This window comes from Oncorhynchus tshawytscha, unplaced genomic scaffold (genome assembly GCF_018296145.1).
Source record: "Oncorhynchus tshawytscha isolate Ot180627B unplaced genomic scaffold, Otsh_v2.0 Un_contig_8210_pilon_pilon, whole genome shotgun sequence".
Classification (NCBI taxonomy): Eukaryota; Metazoa; Chordata; class Actinopteri; order Salmoniformes; family Salmonidae; genus Oncorhynchus; species Oncorhynchus tshawytscha.
The window spans coordinates 39,199-56,174 of NW_024608880.1; the positions used below are offsets into that span (position 1 = coordinate 39,199).

General features: G+C 44.6%; 1 long non-coding RNA gene across 1 annotated transcript; it reads left to right on the forward strand.

The window, feature by feature from the left end:
* Nucleotides 1-1,313, forward strand: LOC121843917. The gene is made up of 2 exons (XR_006081800.1): nt 1-887; nt 935-1,313. It is a non-coding gene; the product is annotated as an uncharacterized LOC121843917 (long non-coding RNA).
* Nucleotides 1,314-16,976: the final 15,663 nt, after the last annotated feature.

Consider the following 16,976-nt stretch of genomic DNA (forward strand, 5'->3'; position numbering starts at 1 on the left):
ACACACACACACAGGTGCACTCAAACACACACACACACACACACAGGCGCACTCAAACACACACATAAGCACACTCATCTAAGACAAACAGACAAACCCTACAGGTAACTTTAGGCAGTTATCTGTATGTAAATAGGGCCGTTTGGGGACACACCCCCACAGTGAGTTCCAGTGAGTCAGGATGCCTTTCCCTCTGTGGCCTCCAGGGGGTAGCATGGTACTGTGTGTGTTTGGGAGACTGGTGATTATGAATGAGTAACATGATTATTAACAGACACTATGTCTCTGTGTGACTGAGAGAGGATTCATTCATAAATTCTACTGTGAGGTTGTGTGCGTGCTTGTGAGTGTGTGTTTCAGTTAATTGTTTGACTATTTGATGGGCCATTATTAAAGAGTGGTATTGGGAACCACCCCTTGTACACATACACACACACACACAATCTCTAGGAATGGAAATGAGATTGTAGGACCCAGCTCTGTGCGGCTGTACATGTATGGGTCTGTATTTTGTAGATTGTTTTTTGAATTAAAATACTAATAATTAATAACTGTCATTTTCTCTGTGGGTGTGTTTGGAGGGGGGGGTGAACGTAATGGATCTCCTTGCTGACTTGTGTCCAAGGTCTGTCTGTTTATTGATACTGTCTCCCCCTATTGGTCGTGGTGAGCAGTGCTCTTCAGTTCTGAAGCTCAGTCTTCACTCATCGCCTGGTGAGGAGCTATGAAATATGGTTCTCTTTAAGGTATCAGAAAGCCTGGTGAGGAGCTATGAAATATGGTTCTCTTTAAGGTATCAGAAAGCCTGGTGAGGAGCTATGAAATATGGTTCTCTTTAAGGTATCAGAAAGCCTGGTGAGGAGCTATGAAATATGGTTCTCTTTAAGGTATCAGAAAGCCTGGTGAGGAGCTATGAAATATGGTTCTCTTTAAGGTATCAGAAAGCCGTTGAACCAGAAACACACTGGAGAAACTGATGGCCGAGGTAGGTTACTTAGCAACTCTGACTAAAATGTCGGCCGTCCTCTCTTTCACAACCGGAGACAACCGTCCTCGCTTTCACAACCAGAGACAACCGTCCTCGCTTTCACAACCGGAGACAACCGTCCTCGCTTTCACAACCGGAGATATGTGTTTGACGTCGGCAGTTTGCTTTTTTGTGACGACAGGACCGCACTAAACTTTCAAGACCTCTGTTTCGCTGGCTTTTAGCTCATTAAACACATTTAATCTTTATTTAAATGTATTGCTTTTTTCACCACATAAACAACTGCCATCTTGCCTGAAAATAATAAACATTAGTCTCCCCTCTTTTTTTGAATTCTTCCTGTTTTGATTGGTCTGCCAACACCACATTGATATTGAGGAGCTGCTCCAATGTTTAAAGATAAGGTATTCCACACTATGCAACATATTAAATTAATGTTATTGTCAGATAGAATACTGAGGATCCCTGAAGGAAAGAGCTTGTAAGTGTAGGAAGGATTTTGATATGGTTAGTATTGGTTCAGGCTCTGGTTACCTAATTAGGAGTTTGTTTTTAAAATAGTATTAAATCTAACAGGAATATAGGACATCTGTGGTGATTTAGGATTATTGTAAGGATTAAGATAGATTGATTAAGGAAATGTAAGGACTTTAGAGATTGCCACTTATAGACATGTTTTTTCTCAAATCAATGATTTTAGATAGTCAAACAGTGAGACGCTTAGTGGCATTTTGAGAGATAGGAGAGAAAGGAATGACTGTTTAAATGGGTAAATATATATATTTCAGAACATCTATAAATAGCACAGATACTTCTTAAACTAGATAAGACACTGGACAGAGAATTGATACAGGATTGAGATGAATGGATGCCCAAGGGAGAATTGGACATACATGATAATGTTAGAAAATAAGGATAATTTACTAATCCTACCTAAGTCATTATTTAGGGTATATAAGGTTGTTACCTGGGCAGAGCCAGGTATCAAAAGGGGGGTGGGTAAGTTGGTGGCCTATTGGATAAGAAACAAATAATTAAAATAAAAACATTTAGCTAACAAATAGGGCACTAGTAGTAGTTCTCTCTATGGGGAAGAGGGTATCATTTAGAGCACTAGTAGTAGTTCTCTCTATGGGGAAGAGGGTATCATTTAGGGTGCTTTCTGTCAACGCCTGACATATAACAAGGTCTGACTTCTTGTGTCAATCAACACCTCTCTTTCTTTCTTCTGTCTTTCACATTCCCTCTTTTATTCTCATCTCTCTCCCTCTATCCTTTCTCTCTATTGCACTCTCTCTCTCACTCTCTCCTCTCTCTCTCCTTTCTCTCTTGCACTCTCTCTCTCTCCTTTCTCTCTATTGCACTCTCTTTCTCTCTATTGCACTCTCTCTCTCTCCTTTCTCTCTATTGCACTTCTCTCTCTTCTCTCTATTGCTCTCTCTCCTTTCTCTCTATTGCACTCTCTCTCTCTCCTTTCTCTCTATTGCACTCTCTCCTTTCTCTCTATTGCACTCTCTCTCTCTCCTTTCTCTCTATTGCACTTTCTCTCTCTCCTTTCTCTCCTTTCTCTCTTCTCTCTCTCTCTCTCCTTTCTCTCTTGCACTCTCTCTCCTTTCTCTCTCTCTCCTTTCTCTCTATTGCACTCTCTCTCTCTCCTTTCTCTCTATTGCCTTTCTCTCTATTGCACTCTCTCTCTCTCTTCTCTCTTTGCACTCTCTCTCTATCTCCTTTCTCTCCTTTCTCTCTTACTCCTCTCTCTCTGTTCAGGGTCACTCTCTTTCTCTCCTTTACTCTCTCTCTCTCTCTCTCTCTCCTTTCTCTCTATTTCACTCTTCTCTCTCTCACTCTCTCTTTCCTTTCTCTCTATTGCACTCTCTCCTCTCTTTCCTTTCTCTCTATTGCACTCTACGCTCTCTGACGTCAACACATGAGAATAAATCTAGTTTCTATAAAGACAATCAGCTGTCATGAGTCAAAATAAAAAACCTAACGGGGTGTTACAGAGCTGTCAGAGTCAACAATAAAGAAACAATGTCCTTCAGGGTCACATACACTCTACGCTGTCAGAGTCAACAATAAAGAGACACCTAACGTCCTTCAGGGTCACATACACTCTACGCTGTCAGAGTCACAATAAAGAGACACCTAACGTCCTTCAGGGTCACATACACTCTACGCTGTCAGAGTCAACAATAAAGAGACACCTAACGTCCTTCAGGGTCACATACACTCTACGCTGTCAGAGTCAACAATAAAGAGACACCTAACGTCCTTCAGGGTCACATACACTCTACGCTGTCAGAGTCAACAATAAAGAGACACCTAACGTCCTTCAGGGTCACATACACTCTACGCTGTCAGAGTCAACAATAAAGAGACACCTAACGTCCTTCAGGGTCACATACACTCTACGCTGTCAGAGTCAACAATAAAGAGACACCTAACGTCCTTCAGGGTCACATACACTCTACGCTGTCAGAGTCAACATTAAAGAGACACCTAACGTCCTTCAGGGTCACATACACTCTACGCTGTCAGAGTCAACATTAAAGAGACACCTAACGTCCTTCAGGGTCACATACACTCTACGCTGTCAGAGTCAACATTAAAGAGACACCTAACATCCTTCATCTCTCCGTTCTTCCATTCATCCACCTCACGTCGCCCTTTGAATGAAACACCTACACTGTGCACGTACGTGTCAGATTTTCCTGGAGTCCAATCAAATCAAATGTTATTGGTCACATACACATATTTAACAGATGTTATTAGTCACATACACATATTTAACAGAGGTTATTGGTCCATATTTAACAGATGTTATTGGTCCATACACATATTTAGCAGATGGTATTGGTCACATACACATATTTAGCAGATGTTATTGCGGGTGTAGAGAAATGCTTGTGTTTCTAGCTCCAACAGTGCAGTAATATCTAACAGTTCACAACAATACACAGAAATATACAACTAAATTCACATCACTGTTACATTTCTGGAAATCAGAGCAGTAAACAGTACAGTACAGACAAACAGACAGACAGACAGACAGACAGACAGACAGACAGACATTCCATTATAAGTTTACTCGGTCTGAGTCCTTGAGAAGTTGAGTTTGTACGTGCCTGCCTGTGTCTGTGTGTGTGCGTGTGTGTCTGTGTGTGTGTGCCTGTGTGCGTGTCTGTGTGTGTGTGTCTGTGTGTGTCTGTGCCTGTGTGAGTGTCTGTGTGTGTCTGTGCGTGTGTGTCTGTGCGTGTGTGTCTGTGCGTGTGTGTGTGTCTGTGTGTGTGTCTGTGTGTCTGTGTGTCTGTGTGTGTGTGTGTGTCTGTGTGTGTGTCTGTGTGTGCCTGTACGTGTGTCTGTGTGTCTGTGTGTGCCTGTACATGTGTCTGTGTGTCTGTGTGTGTGTCTGTGTGTGCCTGTGCGTGTGTGTGTGTCTGTGTGTGTGTGTCTGTGCGCACCTGTATGTGTGCGTGCCTGTGTGTGTGTGTGTGCGTGCCTGTGTGTGTGTGTGTGTGCGTGCCTGTGTGTGTGTGTGTCTGTCTGTCTGTCTGTGTGTCTGTGTGTGTGTGTCAAACATAAAACGTCTTGATAAAAAACCCTCTTAGGAAAATGCTTTTGTAATGACATTCTGTGACTTCAAATCGCCTCTCCTTTGCACGCCCAATTTTTCAGTTTTTGATTTGTTAAAAAGGTTGAAATATCCAATAAATGTCGTTCCACTTCATGATTGTGTCCCACTTGTTGTTGATTCTTCACAAAAAAATACAGTTTTATATCTTTATGTTTGAAGCCTGAAATGTGGCAAAAGGTCGCAAAGTTCAAGGGGGCCGAATACTTTCGCAAGGCACTGTATATAATAGAACCAGACGACACTCCCGCTGAGGTATATATAATAGAACCAGACGACACTCCCGCTGAGGTATATATAATAGAACCAGACGACACTCCCACTGAGGTATATATAATAGAACCAGACGACACTCCCACTGAGGTATATATAATAGAACCAGGTATATATAATAGAACCAGACGACACTCCCATTGAGGTATATATAATAGAACCAGACGACACTCCCACTGAGGTATATATAATAGAACCAGACGACACTCCCATTGAGGTATATATAATAGAACCAGACGACACTCCCACTGAGGTATATATAATAGAACCAGACGACACTCCCATTGAGGTATATATAATAGAACCAGGTATATATATATAATAGAACCAGACGACACTCCCACTGAGGTATATATAATAGAACCAGACGACACTCCCACTGAGGTATATATAATAGAACCAGACGACACTCCCACTGAGGTATATATAATAGAACGACACTCCCACTGAGGTATATATAATAGAACAGACACTCCCACTGAGGTATATATAATATACAGTGGGGCAAAAAAGTATTTAGTCAGCCACCAATTGTGCAAGTTCTCCCACTTAAAAAGATGAGAGAGGCCTGTAATTTTCATCATAGGTACACTTCAACTATGACAGAGAAAATGCGAAAAAAAATATATCCAGTAAATCACATTGTAGGATTTTTTTAGATCTCCTCTAGAACAGTGATGTTTTGGGGCTGTTGCTGGGCAACATGGATAATTTTTTATAAAAAATCCAAAAGGGGTAGGCAAGAGAATGGTTGTGGACAGAGAGACAGGAAACACAGGGATGAATACACTGGCACAGAGAGACAGGAAACACAGGGATAAATACACTGGCACAGAGAGACAGGAAACACAGACAGGTACAGTGCAGAAGAAAACCTCCCCGGACACTTTATTTTTGTTTCTTTAAGGCCTGCTACTTTGAGTTTCTCTGGATAAGAGCGTTTGCTAAATGACTAGAATGTAAAAGTCTCTCACTCACTCTGTTGTTCAGCATCATTGAATGGGCTCAAACAATACCCATCCATTCATCTATCCATCCATCTATCTATCCATCTATTTATCTTGTGTTCTGTTAGAGAAAGAGGGGGATGAATGGGCATTTAGGAAAGTGATGGAGAGCTCAAGGACAAGGAGATGGAGAGAGGGAGAGGAGGAGAGTTATTTGTTACAAAGGAGAAGGATTGTGTCAAAGGGAAATGGACTGATCAGAAACATTATACAGGGAGAGAAAGAGGAGAGAGAGAGATGGAGAGAATGAGGAGATGGAGAGAATGAGGAGAGAGAGAGATGGAGAGAATGAGGAGAGAGATGGAGAGAATGAGAGAGAGAGAAAGAGAGAGAGACGATGGAGAGCGAGAGAGAGAGGAAGAGAATGAGGAGAGATGGAGAAAAGAGAGAGAGAGAGAAATGGAGAAAGAGTAATTGCGAGAGAGAGAAACCCAGAGGCCACCTAGCAGTTATAGGGGATTACTGAGTATCAGCTAGACAGCCCTCTCTACAAACACACACAAACCCACAAACCCACGCCCTGTCAAGCCTCTCAATCACACACACACACACGCCCTGTCAACCCTCTCAATCACAAACTGATCAGCCCACCAAACTCTACACACACGACCGGTGTGTTGGTGTGGCGATAAATCTCTGTGCAAACAGGAAGTAAACACACAGGGTGGTATTCCATTTCTGCAGTGAAGAATGCAGCCTGTATAACTCACTGTGACTGGCTACACTGCTTTAACAGTGTGTGTGCCTGTCTGTCTGTGTGTGTGTGCCTGTCTGTCTCTGTGTGTGTGCCTGTCTGTCTCTGTGTGTGTGCCTGTCTGTCTCTGTGTGTGTGCCTGTCTGTCTCTGTGTGTGTAACAATCCCAACAGTATTGGACGTTAGTCCATGAAGTTTGTCAGTTAAGCTAAGGCATTCATTCAAACTGGTTAAGGTTTGGGTAGGGTCCAAACCTGATTTTTTTTAATGAGTGACGAGCACTAGGATTGAACTGGAGCACACGGTTGTTACCCCCTAGTGGAAGGTATTGAACACATCTCCCTATCAGATGGTAACAGCCGCTCCCCCAGACACACACAGACACAAACAGATACACAGACACACACAGATACACAGATACACACAGATACACACACTGACACACAGATACACACACACTGACACACAGATACACAGATTCACACTGACACACAGTTACACACTGACACACTAGATACACAGTTACACACAGATGCACAGATACACACTGACACACACAGATACACACAGATACACACTGACACACAGATACACACACTGACACACAGATACACAGATTCACACTGGCACACAGATACACAGATACACACACTGACACACAGATACACACAGATACACAGATACACTGACACACAGATACACAGATACACACACTGACACACAGATACACACACAGACACACAGATACACAGACACACACACTGACACACAGTTACACACTGACACACAGACTACACAGTTACCACACAGATGCACAGATACACAGAACTGAACACACACAGATACACACTGACACACAGATACACAGATACACACACTGATACACAGATACACACTGACACACAGATACACAGATACACACTGACACACAGATACACACTGACACACAGATACACAGATACACACTGACACACACAGATACACAGTTACACACAGATGCACAGATACACACTGACACACACAGATACACAGATACACACTGACACACAGATACACACTGACACACAGATACACAGATACACACACTGACACACAGATACACACATAGACACACAGACACACACAGACACACAGACACTGCACACCACAGGAGGTTGGTGGCACCATAACTGGGGAGGATGGGCTCGTGGTAATGACTGGAGCAGAACTAGTGGAATGGTATCAAATACATCAGAGGTTTCATGGTGTTCAATGCCCTTTCATTTGTTTTCTGTTTCGGCCATTATTGTGAGGCGTCCACACACACACACACACACACACACACACACACACACACACACACACACACACACACACACACACACACACACACACACACACACACACACACACACACACACACACACACACACACACACACACACACACACACACACACACACACACACACACACACACACACACACACACACACACACACACACACACACACACACACACACACACACATACACACACACACACACACACACATACACACACACAGACAGAGTGTTGGTCGTTACCCCTGCTGCCGCCTCTACGGGTGACTAATGTTGCCCTATCCCTCTCGCCGCACTGAGACCTGGGCCCTGACAGTAAATCTCAGCAAGACAAAAATAATGGTGTTCCACAAAAGGTCCAGTCACCAGGACCACAAATACAAATTCCATCTAGACACCGTTGCCATAGAGCACACAAAAACGATACATACCTTGGCCTAAACATCAGAGCCACAGGTAACTTCCACAAAGCTGTGAACGATCTGAGAGACAAGGCAAGAAGGGCATTCTATGCCATCAAAAGGAACATAAAATTCAACACACCAATTAGGATCTGGCTAAAAATACTTGAATCAGTCATAGAGCCCATTGCCCTTTATGGTTGTGAGGTCTGGGGTCCACTCACCTACCAAGAATTCACAAAATGGGACAAACACCAAATTGAGACTCTGCATGCAGAATTCTTATATCTTCCACGTACAACGTAGAACACCAAATAATGAACGAGGAGCAGAATTAGGCCGATCCCTGTTAATTATCGCTAATGAGAACCGTTCAATTCCACAACCACCTAAAAGGAAGTGATTCCCAAACCTTCCACAACAATGTTACAGAGACATATTTCCCTCAGATTACACAGATCCACAAAGAATTTGAAAAACAAAGAGAGAGAGAGAGAGAGAGAGAGAGAGAGAACGTGATAGGGAGAGAGAGAGAGAGAGAGAGAGAGAGAACGTGATAGGGAGAGAGAGAGAGAGGAGAGAGAGAGAACGTGATAGGGAGAGAGAGAGAGAGAGAACGTGATAGGGGAGAGAGAGAGAGAGAGAATAGTGGGTGATATGGGGAGAGAGAGAGAGAGAGAGAGAGAAAGAAATTGAGAGGAAGGGAGAGAAAGTGAAAGAGAGAAACAGATTATAGTGGGGTGACTGACCATACCAGGACATGGTCACATGGTTATAGTGGGGTGACTGACCATACCAGGACATGGTAACATGGTTATAGTGGGGTGACTGACCATACCAGGACATGGTAACATGGTTATAGTGGGATGACTGACCATACCAGGACATGGTAACATGGTTATAGTGGGGTGACTGACCATACCAGGACATGGTAACATGGTTATAGTGGGATGACTGACCATACCAGGACATGGTAACATGGTTATAGTGGGATGACTGACCATACCAGGACATGGTAACATGGTTATAGTGGGATGACTGACCATACCAGGACATGGGTAACATGGTTATAGTGGGATGACTGACCATACCAGGACATGGTAACATGGTTATAGTGGGATGACTGACCATACCAGGACATGGTAACATGGTTATAGTGGGATGACTGACCATACCAGGACATGGTAACATGGTTATAGTGGGATGACTGACCATACCAGGACATGGTAACATGGTTATAGTGGGATGACTGACCATACCAGGACATGGTAACATGGTTATAGTGGGGTGACTGACCATACCAGGACATGGTAAAATGGTTATAGTGGGATGACTGACCATACCAGGACATGGTCACATGGTTATAGTGGGGTGACTGACCATACCTGGACATGGTAACATGGTTATAGTGGGATGACTGACCATACCAGGACATGGTAACATGGTTATAGTGGGATGACTGACCATACCAGGACATGGTAACATGGTTATAGTGGGATGACTGACCATACCAGGACATGGTAACATGGTTATAGTGGGATGACTGACCATACCAGGACATGGTAACATGGTTATAGTGGGATGACTGACCATACCAGGACATGGTAACATGGTTATAGTGGGATGACTGACCATACCAGGACATGGTAACATGGTTATAGTGGGATGACTGACCATACCAGGACATGGACATGGTTATAGTGGGATGACTGACCATACCAGGACATGGTAACATGGTTATAGTGGGATGACTGACCATACCAGGACATGGTAACATGGTTATAGTGGGATGACTGACCATACCAGGACATGGTAACATGGTTATAGTGGGATGACTGACCATACCAGGGACATGGTTATAGTGGGATGACTGACCATACCAGGACATGGTTATAGTGGGATGACTGACCATACCAGGACATGGTAACATGGTTATAGTGGGATGACTGACCATACCAGGACATGGTAACATGGTTATAGTGGGATGACTGACCATACCAGGACAGTAACATGGTTATAGTGGGATGACTGACCATACCAGGACATGGTTATAGTGGGATGAGACCATACCAGGACATGGTTATAGTGGGATGAGACCATACCAGGACATGGTTATAGTGGGATGACAGACCATACCAGGACATGGTTATAGTGGGATGACAGACCATACCAGGACATGGTTATAGTGGGATGACTGACCATACCAGGACATGGTTATAGTGGGATGACCATACCAGGGACATGAGACCATACCAGGCCAGGACATGGTTATAGTGGGATGACAGACCATACCAGGACATGGTTATAGTGGGATGACAGACCATACCAGGACATGGTTATAGTGGGATGACAGACCATACCAGGACATGGTTATAGTGGGATGGACCATGACAGACCATACCATGGACATGGTTATAGTGGGATGACTGACCATACCAGGACATGGTTATAGTGGGATGACTGACCATACCAGGACATGGTTATAGTGGGATGACAGACCATACCAGGACATGGTTGGGATGACTGACCATACCAGGATGGACATGGTTATAGTGGGATGACTGACCATACCAGGACATGGTTATAGTGGGATGACAGACCATACCAGGACATGGTTATAGTGGGATGACTGACCATACCAGGACATGGTTATTGGGATGACTGACCATACCAGGACATGGTTATAGTGGGATGACAGACCATACCAGGACATGGTTATAGTGGGATGACTGACCATACCAGGACATGGTAACATGGTTATAGTGGGATGACTGACCATACCAGGACATGGTAACATGGTTATAGTGGGATGACTGACTGACCATACCAGGACATGGGATAACATGGTTATAGTGGGATGACTGACCATACCAGGACATGGTAACATGGTTATAGTGGGATGACTGACCATACCAGGACATGGTAACATGGTTATAGTGGGATGACTGACCATACCAGGACATGGTAACATGGTTATAGTGGGATGACTGACCATACCAGGACATGGTAACATGGTTATAGTGGGATGACTGACCATACCAGGACATGGTAACATGGTTATAGTGGGATGACTGACCATACCAGGACATGGTAACATGGTTATAGTGGGATGACTGACCATACCAGGACATGGTAACATGGTTATAGTGGGATGACTGACCATACCAGGACATGGTAACATGGTTATAGTGGGATGACTGACCATACCAGGACATGGTAACATGGTTATAGTGGGATGACAGACCATACCAGGACATGTAACATGGTTATAGTGGGATGACTGACCATACCAGGACATGGTTATAGTGGGATGACTGACCATACCAGGTAACACAGTGGGATGACTGACCATACCAGGATAACATGGTTATAGTGGGATGACAGACCATACCAGGTTATAGTGGGATGACTGACCATACCAGGACATGGTTATAGTGGGATGACTGACCATACCAGGACATGGTTATAGTGGGATGACTGACCATACCAGGACATGGTAACATGGTTATAGTGGGATGACTGACCATACCAGGACATGGTAACATGGTTATAGTGGGATGACTGACCATACCAGGACATGACCATACCAGGACATGGACATGGTTATAGTGGGATGACTGACCATACCAGGACAACATGGTTATAGTGGGATGACTGACCATACCAGGACATGGTAACATGGTTATAGTGGGATGACTGACCATACCAGGACATGGTAACATGGTTATAGTGGGATGACTGACCATACCAGGACATGGTAACATGGTTATAGTGGGATGACTGACCATACCAGGACATGGTAACATGGTTATAGTGGGATGACTGACCATACCAGACACATGGGATGACTGACCATACCAGGACATGGTTATAGTGGGATGACTGACCATACCAGGACATGGTAACATGGTTATAGTGGGATGACTGACCATACCAGGACAGTGGGATGGTAACATGGTTATAGTGGGATGACTGACCATACCAGGACATGGGGTAACATGGTTATAGTGGGATGACTGACCATACCAGGACATGGTAACATGGTACCAGGACATATAGTGGGATGACTGACCATACCAGGACATGGTAACATGGTTATAGTGGGATGACTGACCATACCAGGACATGGTAACATGGTTATAGTGGGATGACTGACCATACCAGGACATGGTAACATGGTTATAGTGGGATGACAGACCATACCAGGACAGGACATGGTTATAGTGGGATGACAGACCATACCAGGACAGGACATGGTTATAGTGGGATGGATGACATGGTTATAGTGGGATGACCATACCAGGACATGGTTATAGTGGGATGACAGACCATACCAGGACATGGTTATAGTGGGATGACAGGACCATACCAGGACATGGTTATAGTGGGATGACTGACCATACCAGGACATGGTTATAGTGGGATGACTGACCATACAGGACATGGACATGGTTATAGTGGGGATGACAGACCATACCAGGACATGGTAACATGGTTATAGTGGGATGACTGACCATACCAGGACATGGTAACATGGTTATAGTGGGATGACTGACCATACCAGGACATGGTTATAGTGGGATGACAGACCATACCAGGACAGGACATGGTTATAGTGGGATGACTGACCATACCAGGACATGGTAACATGGTTATAGTGGGATGACTGACCATACCAGGACATGGTAACATGGTTATAGTTGGGATGACTGACCATACCAGGACATGGTAACATGGTTATAGTGGGATGACTGACCATACCAGGACAGGACATGATAACATGGTTATAGTGGGATGACTGACCATACCAGGACATGGTAACATGGTTATAGTGGGATGACTGACCATACCAGGACATGGTAACATGGTTATAGTGGGATGACAGACCATACCAGGACATGGTAACATGGTTATAGTGGGATGACAGACCATACCAGGACATGGTGACCATAACATGGTTATAGTGGGATGACTGACCATACCAGGACATGGTAACATGGTTATAGTGGGATGACTGACCATACCAGGACATGGTAACATGGTTATAGTGGGATGACTGACCATACCAGGACATGGTAACATGGTTATAGTGGGATGACTGACCATACCAGGACATGGTAACATGGTTATAGTGGGATGACTGACCATACCAGGACATGGTAACATGGTTATAGTGGGATGACTGACCATACCAGGACATGGTAACATGGTTATAGTGGGATGACTGACCATACCAGGACAGGACATGGTACCAGGACATGGTTATAGTGGGATGACTGACCATACCAGGACATGGTAACATGGTTATAGTGGGATGACTGACCATACCAGGACATGGTAACATGGTTATAGTGGGATGACTGACCATACCAGGACATGGTAACATGGTTATAGTGGGATGACTGACCATACCAGGACATGGTAACATGGTTATAGTGGGATGACTGACCATACCAGGACATGGTAACATGGTTATATGTGGGATGACTGACCATACCAGGACATGATGAACATGGTAACATGGCTATAGTGGGATGACTGACCATACCAGGACATGGTAACATGGTTATAGTGGGATGACTGACCATACCAGGACATGGTAACATGGTTATAGTGGGATGACTGACCATACCAGGACATGGTTATATGTGGGATGGTTATAGTGGGATGGACCATACCAGGATATGGTTATAGTGGGATGACAGACCATACCAGGACATGGTTATAGTGGGATGACTGACCATACCAGGACAGGACATGGTTATAGTGGGATGACTGACCATACCAGGACATGGTTATAGTGGGATGACAGACCATACCAGGACATGGTTATAGTGGGATGACTGACCATACCAGGACATGGTAACATGGTTATAGTGGGATGACTGACCATACCAGGACATGGTTATAGTGGGATGACAGACCATACCAGGACAGGACATGGTTATAGTGGGATGACTGACCATACCAGGACATGGTAACATGGTTATAGTGGGATGACTGACCATACCAGGACATGGTTATAGTGGGATGACAGACCATACCAGGACATGGTAACATGGTTATAGTGGGATGACTGACCATACCAGGACATGGTAACATGGTTATAGTGGGATGACTGACCATACCAGGACATGGTAACATGGTTATAGTGGGATGACTGACCATACCAGGACATGGTAACATGGTTATAGTGGGATGACTGACCATACCAGGACATGGTAACATGGTTATAGTGGGATGACTGACCATACCAGGACATGGTAACATGGTTATAGTGGGATGACTGACCATACCAGGACAGGACAGACCATACCAGGACATAACATGGTTATAGTTATAGTGGGATGACTGACCATACCAGGACATGGTAACATGGTTATAGTGGGATGACTGACCATACCAGGACATGGTAACATGGTTATAGTGGGATGACTGACCATACCAGGACATGGTAACATGGTTATAGTGGGATGACTGACCATACCAGGACATGGTAACATGGTTATAGTGGGATGACTGACCATACCAGGACATGGTAACATGGTTATAGTGGGATGACTGACCATACCAGGACATGGTAACATGGTTATAGTTGGGATGACAGACCATACCAGGACATGGTAACATGGTTATAGTGGGATGACTGACCATACCAGGACATGGTAACATGGTTATAGTGGGATGACTGACCATACCAGGACATGGTACCAGGACATGGTTATAGTGGGATGACTGACCATACCAGGACATGGATGGCAGACCATACCAGGACATGGTTAGTGGGATGACTGACCAACACTGTAAGAGCAGAATACTGTAAAACAGGGAATGGGAATAAGATTCAAATGGAGGATGACTGACCATATCATGGTTTTTCTAGGAATGAAAACACACACACACACACAGTGGGATGACACATACACACACACACACACACACATACACACACTCACAGTGGGATCACACTCACAGTGGGATGACACCACACACACACACACACACACATGGTTACAGTGGGGACACACACACCACACCAGGACATGGTACACACACACACTATACACATGGATACCACACATGGTTACAGTGGGATGACTGACCATACCACACACGCACATGACACACAGGCACATGGTAACACATGACTGACACACACACACACACACACACACACACACACACACACACACACTGCCCACACACACACACACACGACCACACACATGGTTATAGTGGGATGACACAACCAGACAAAGGCCTCACCCTCTGGTACTTTAGATAACATTCTGAACACTCATCGATTCTGACCATTAACCAACAGTTAAATATGATGAACCAGCTTGTGTGTCTGTGTATCTTCTTAATGGTGACTGGCTGTTTCCTTCTCTGTTTGTCACTAATACAGAGGAGGTGATCTCTACCAGGACTCACTACCATAGTGGGGTTATCTGTTTAAAATGAATTCTGTGTGTGTGTACCAGGACATGGTAACATGGTTATGTGGGATGTGTACCAGGACATGTGTTATGTGGGATGACTGACCATACCAGGACATGGTAACATGTTATAGTGGGATGACTGACCATACCAGGACATGTAACATGGTTATAGTGATGACTGTACCAGGACATGGTAACATGGTTATAGTGGGATGACTGACCATACCAGGACATGGTAACATGGTTATAGTGGATGACAGACCATACCAGGACATGTAACATGGTTATAGACTGGAGACATGGTAACAATGATGGATACCAGGACAGGTAACAGTTATAGTTGGATGAGAGACCAACCAGACAGGAGTGAGATGGAACACAAGAGAGACACTGAGGGAACAGAGAGGTGAGATGGAACACAAGAGAGACACTGAGGGAACATAGAGGTGAGATGGAACACAAGAGAGACACTGAGGGAACATAGAGGTGAGATGGAACACAAGAGAGACACTGAGGGAACAGAGGGGATGGGGAGAAATGAAGAGAAAGAGGATGGAAAAATGGGGGAGAGAGAAGGGAGAGGAGATACAAAGGAGAGAGAGGGAGAGAGAAGAGTACACAAGAGAGAGAGAGGAGAGTGAGAGAGAGGAAAGATGTTGAGAGAGGGAGAGACGTTGGAGAAAGAGAGAAGGGAGGAGAGAGAGAGAGAGAGAGAGAGAGAGAGAGAGAGAGAGGGAAAAGATGTTGGAGAGGAGAGAAGGGAGAGAGAGAGAGAGAGAGAGAGAGAGAGAGAGGACAAGATGTTGGAGAGGGAGGGAAGGGGAGAGAGAGAGAGGTGGAGAAAGAGACCGGCAAAAGAGAGAGAGGGGAACAGGGGAGAGAGAGAGGGATAAGAGAAAGAGTAAGAGGGGGTTATAAGAAGACACACAGAGCCTTTCACACTGTCTCCCTCTGCTGGTTAGCATTAGTATGCAGCCTCTAGGGACCCTCTGTAACATTATCCTGTCTGATCTCTTAGTATGAGGTCTCTCAGGACCCTCTGTAACAGTAGCCTGTCTGATCTCTTAGTATGAGATCTTTCAGGACCCTCTGTAACAGTATCCTGTCTAATCTCTTAGTATGAGGTCTCTCGGGACCCTCTGTAACAGTATCCTGTCTGATCTCTTGGTATGAGGTCTCTCAGGACCCTCTGTAACAGTATCCTGTCTGATCTCTTAG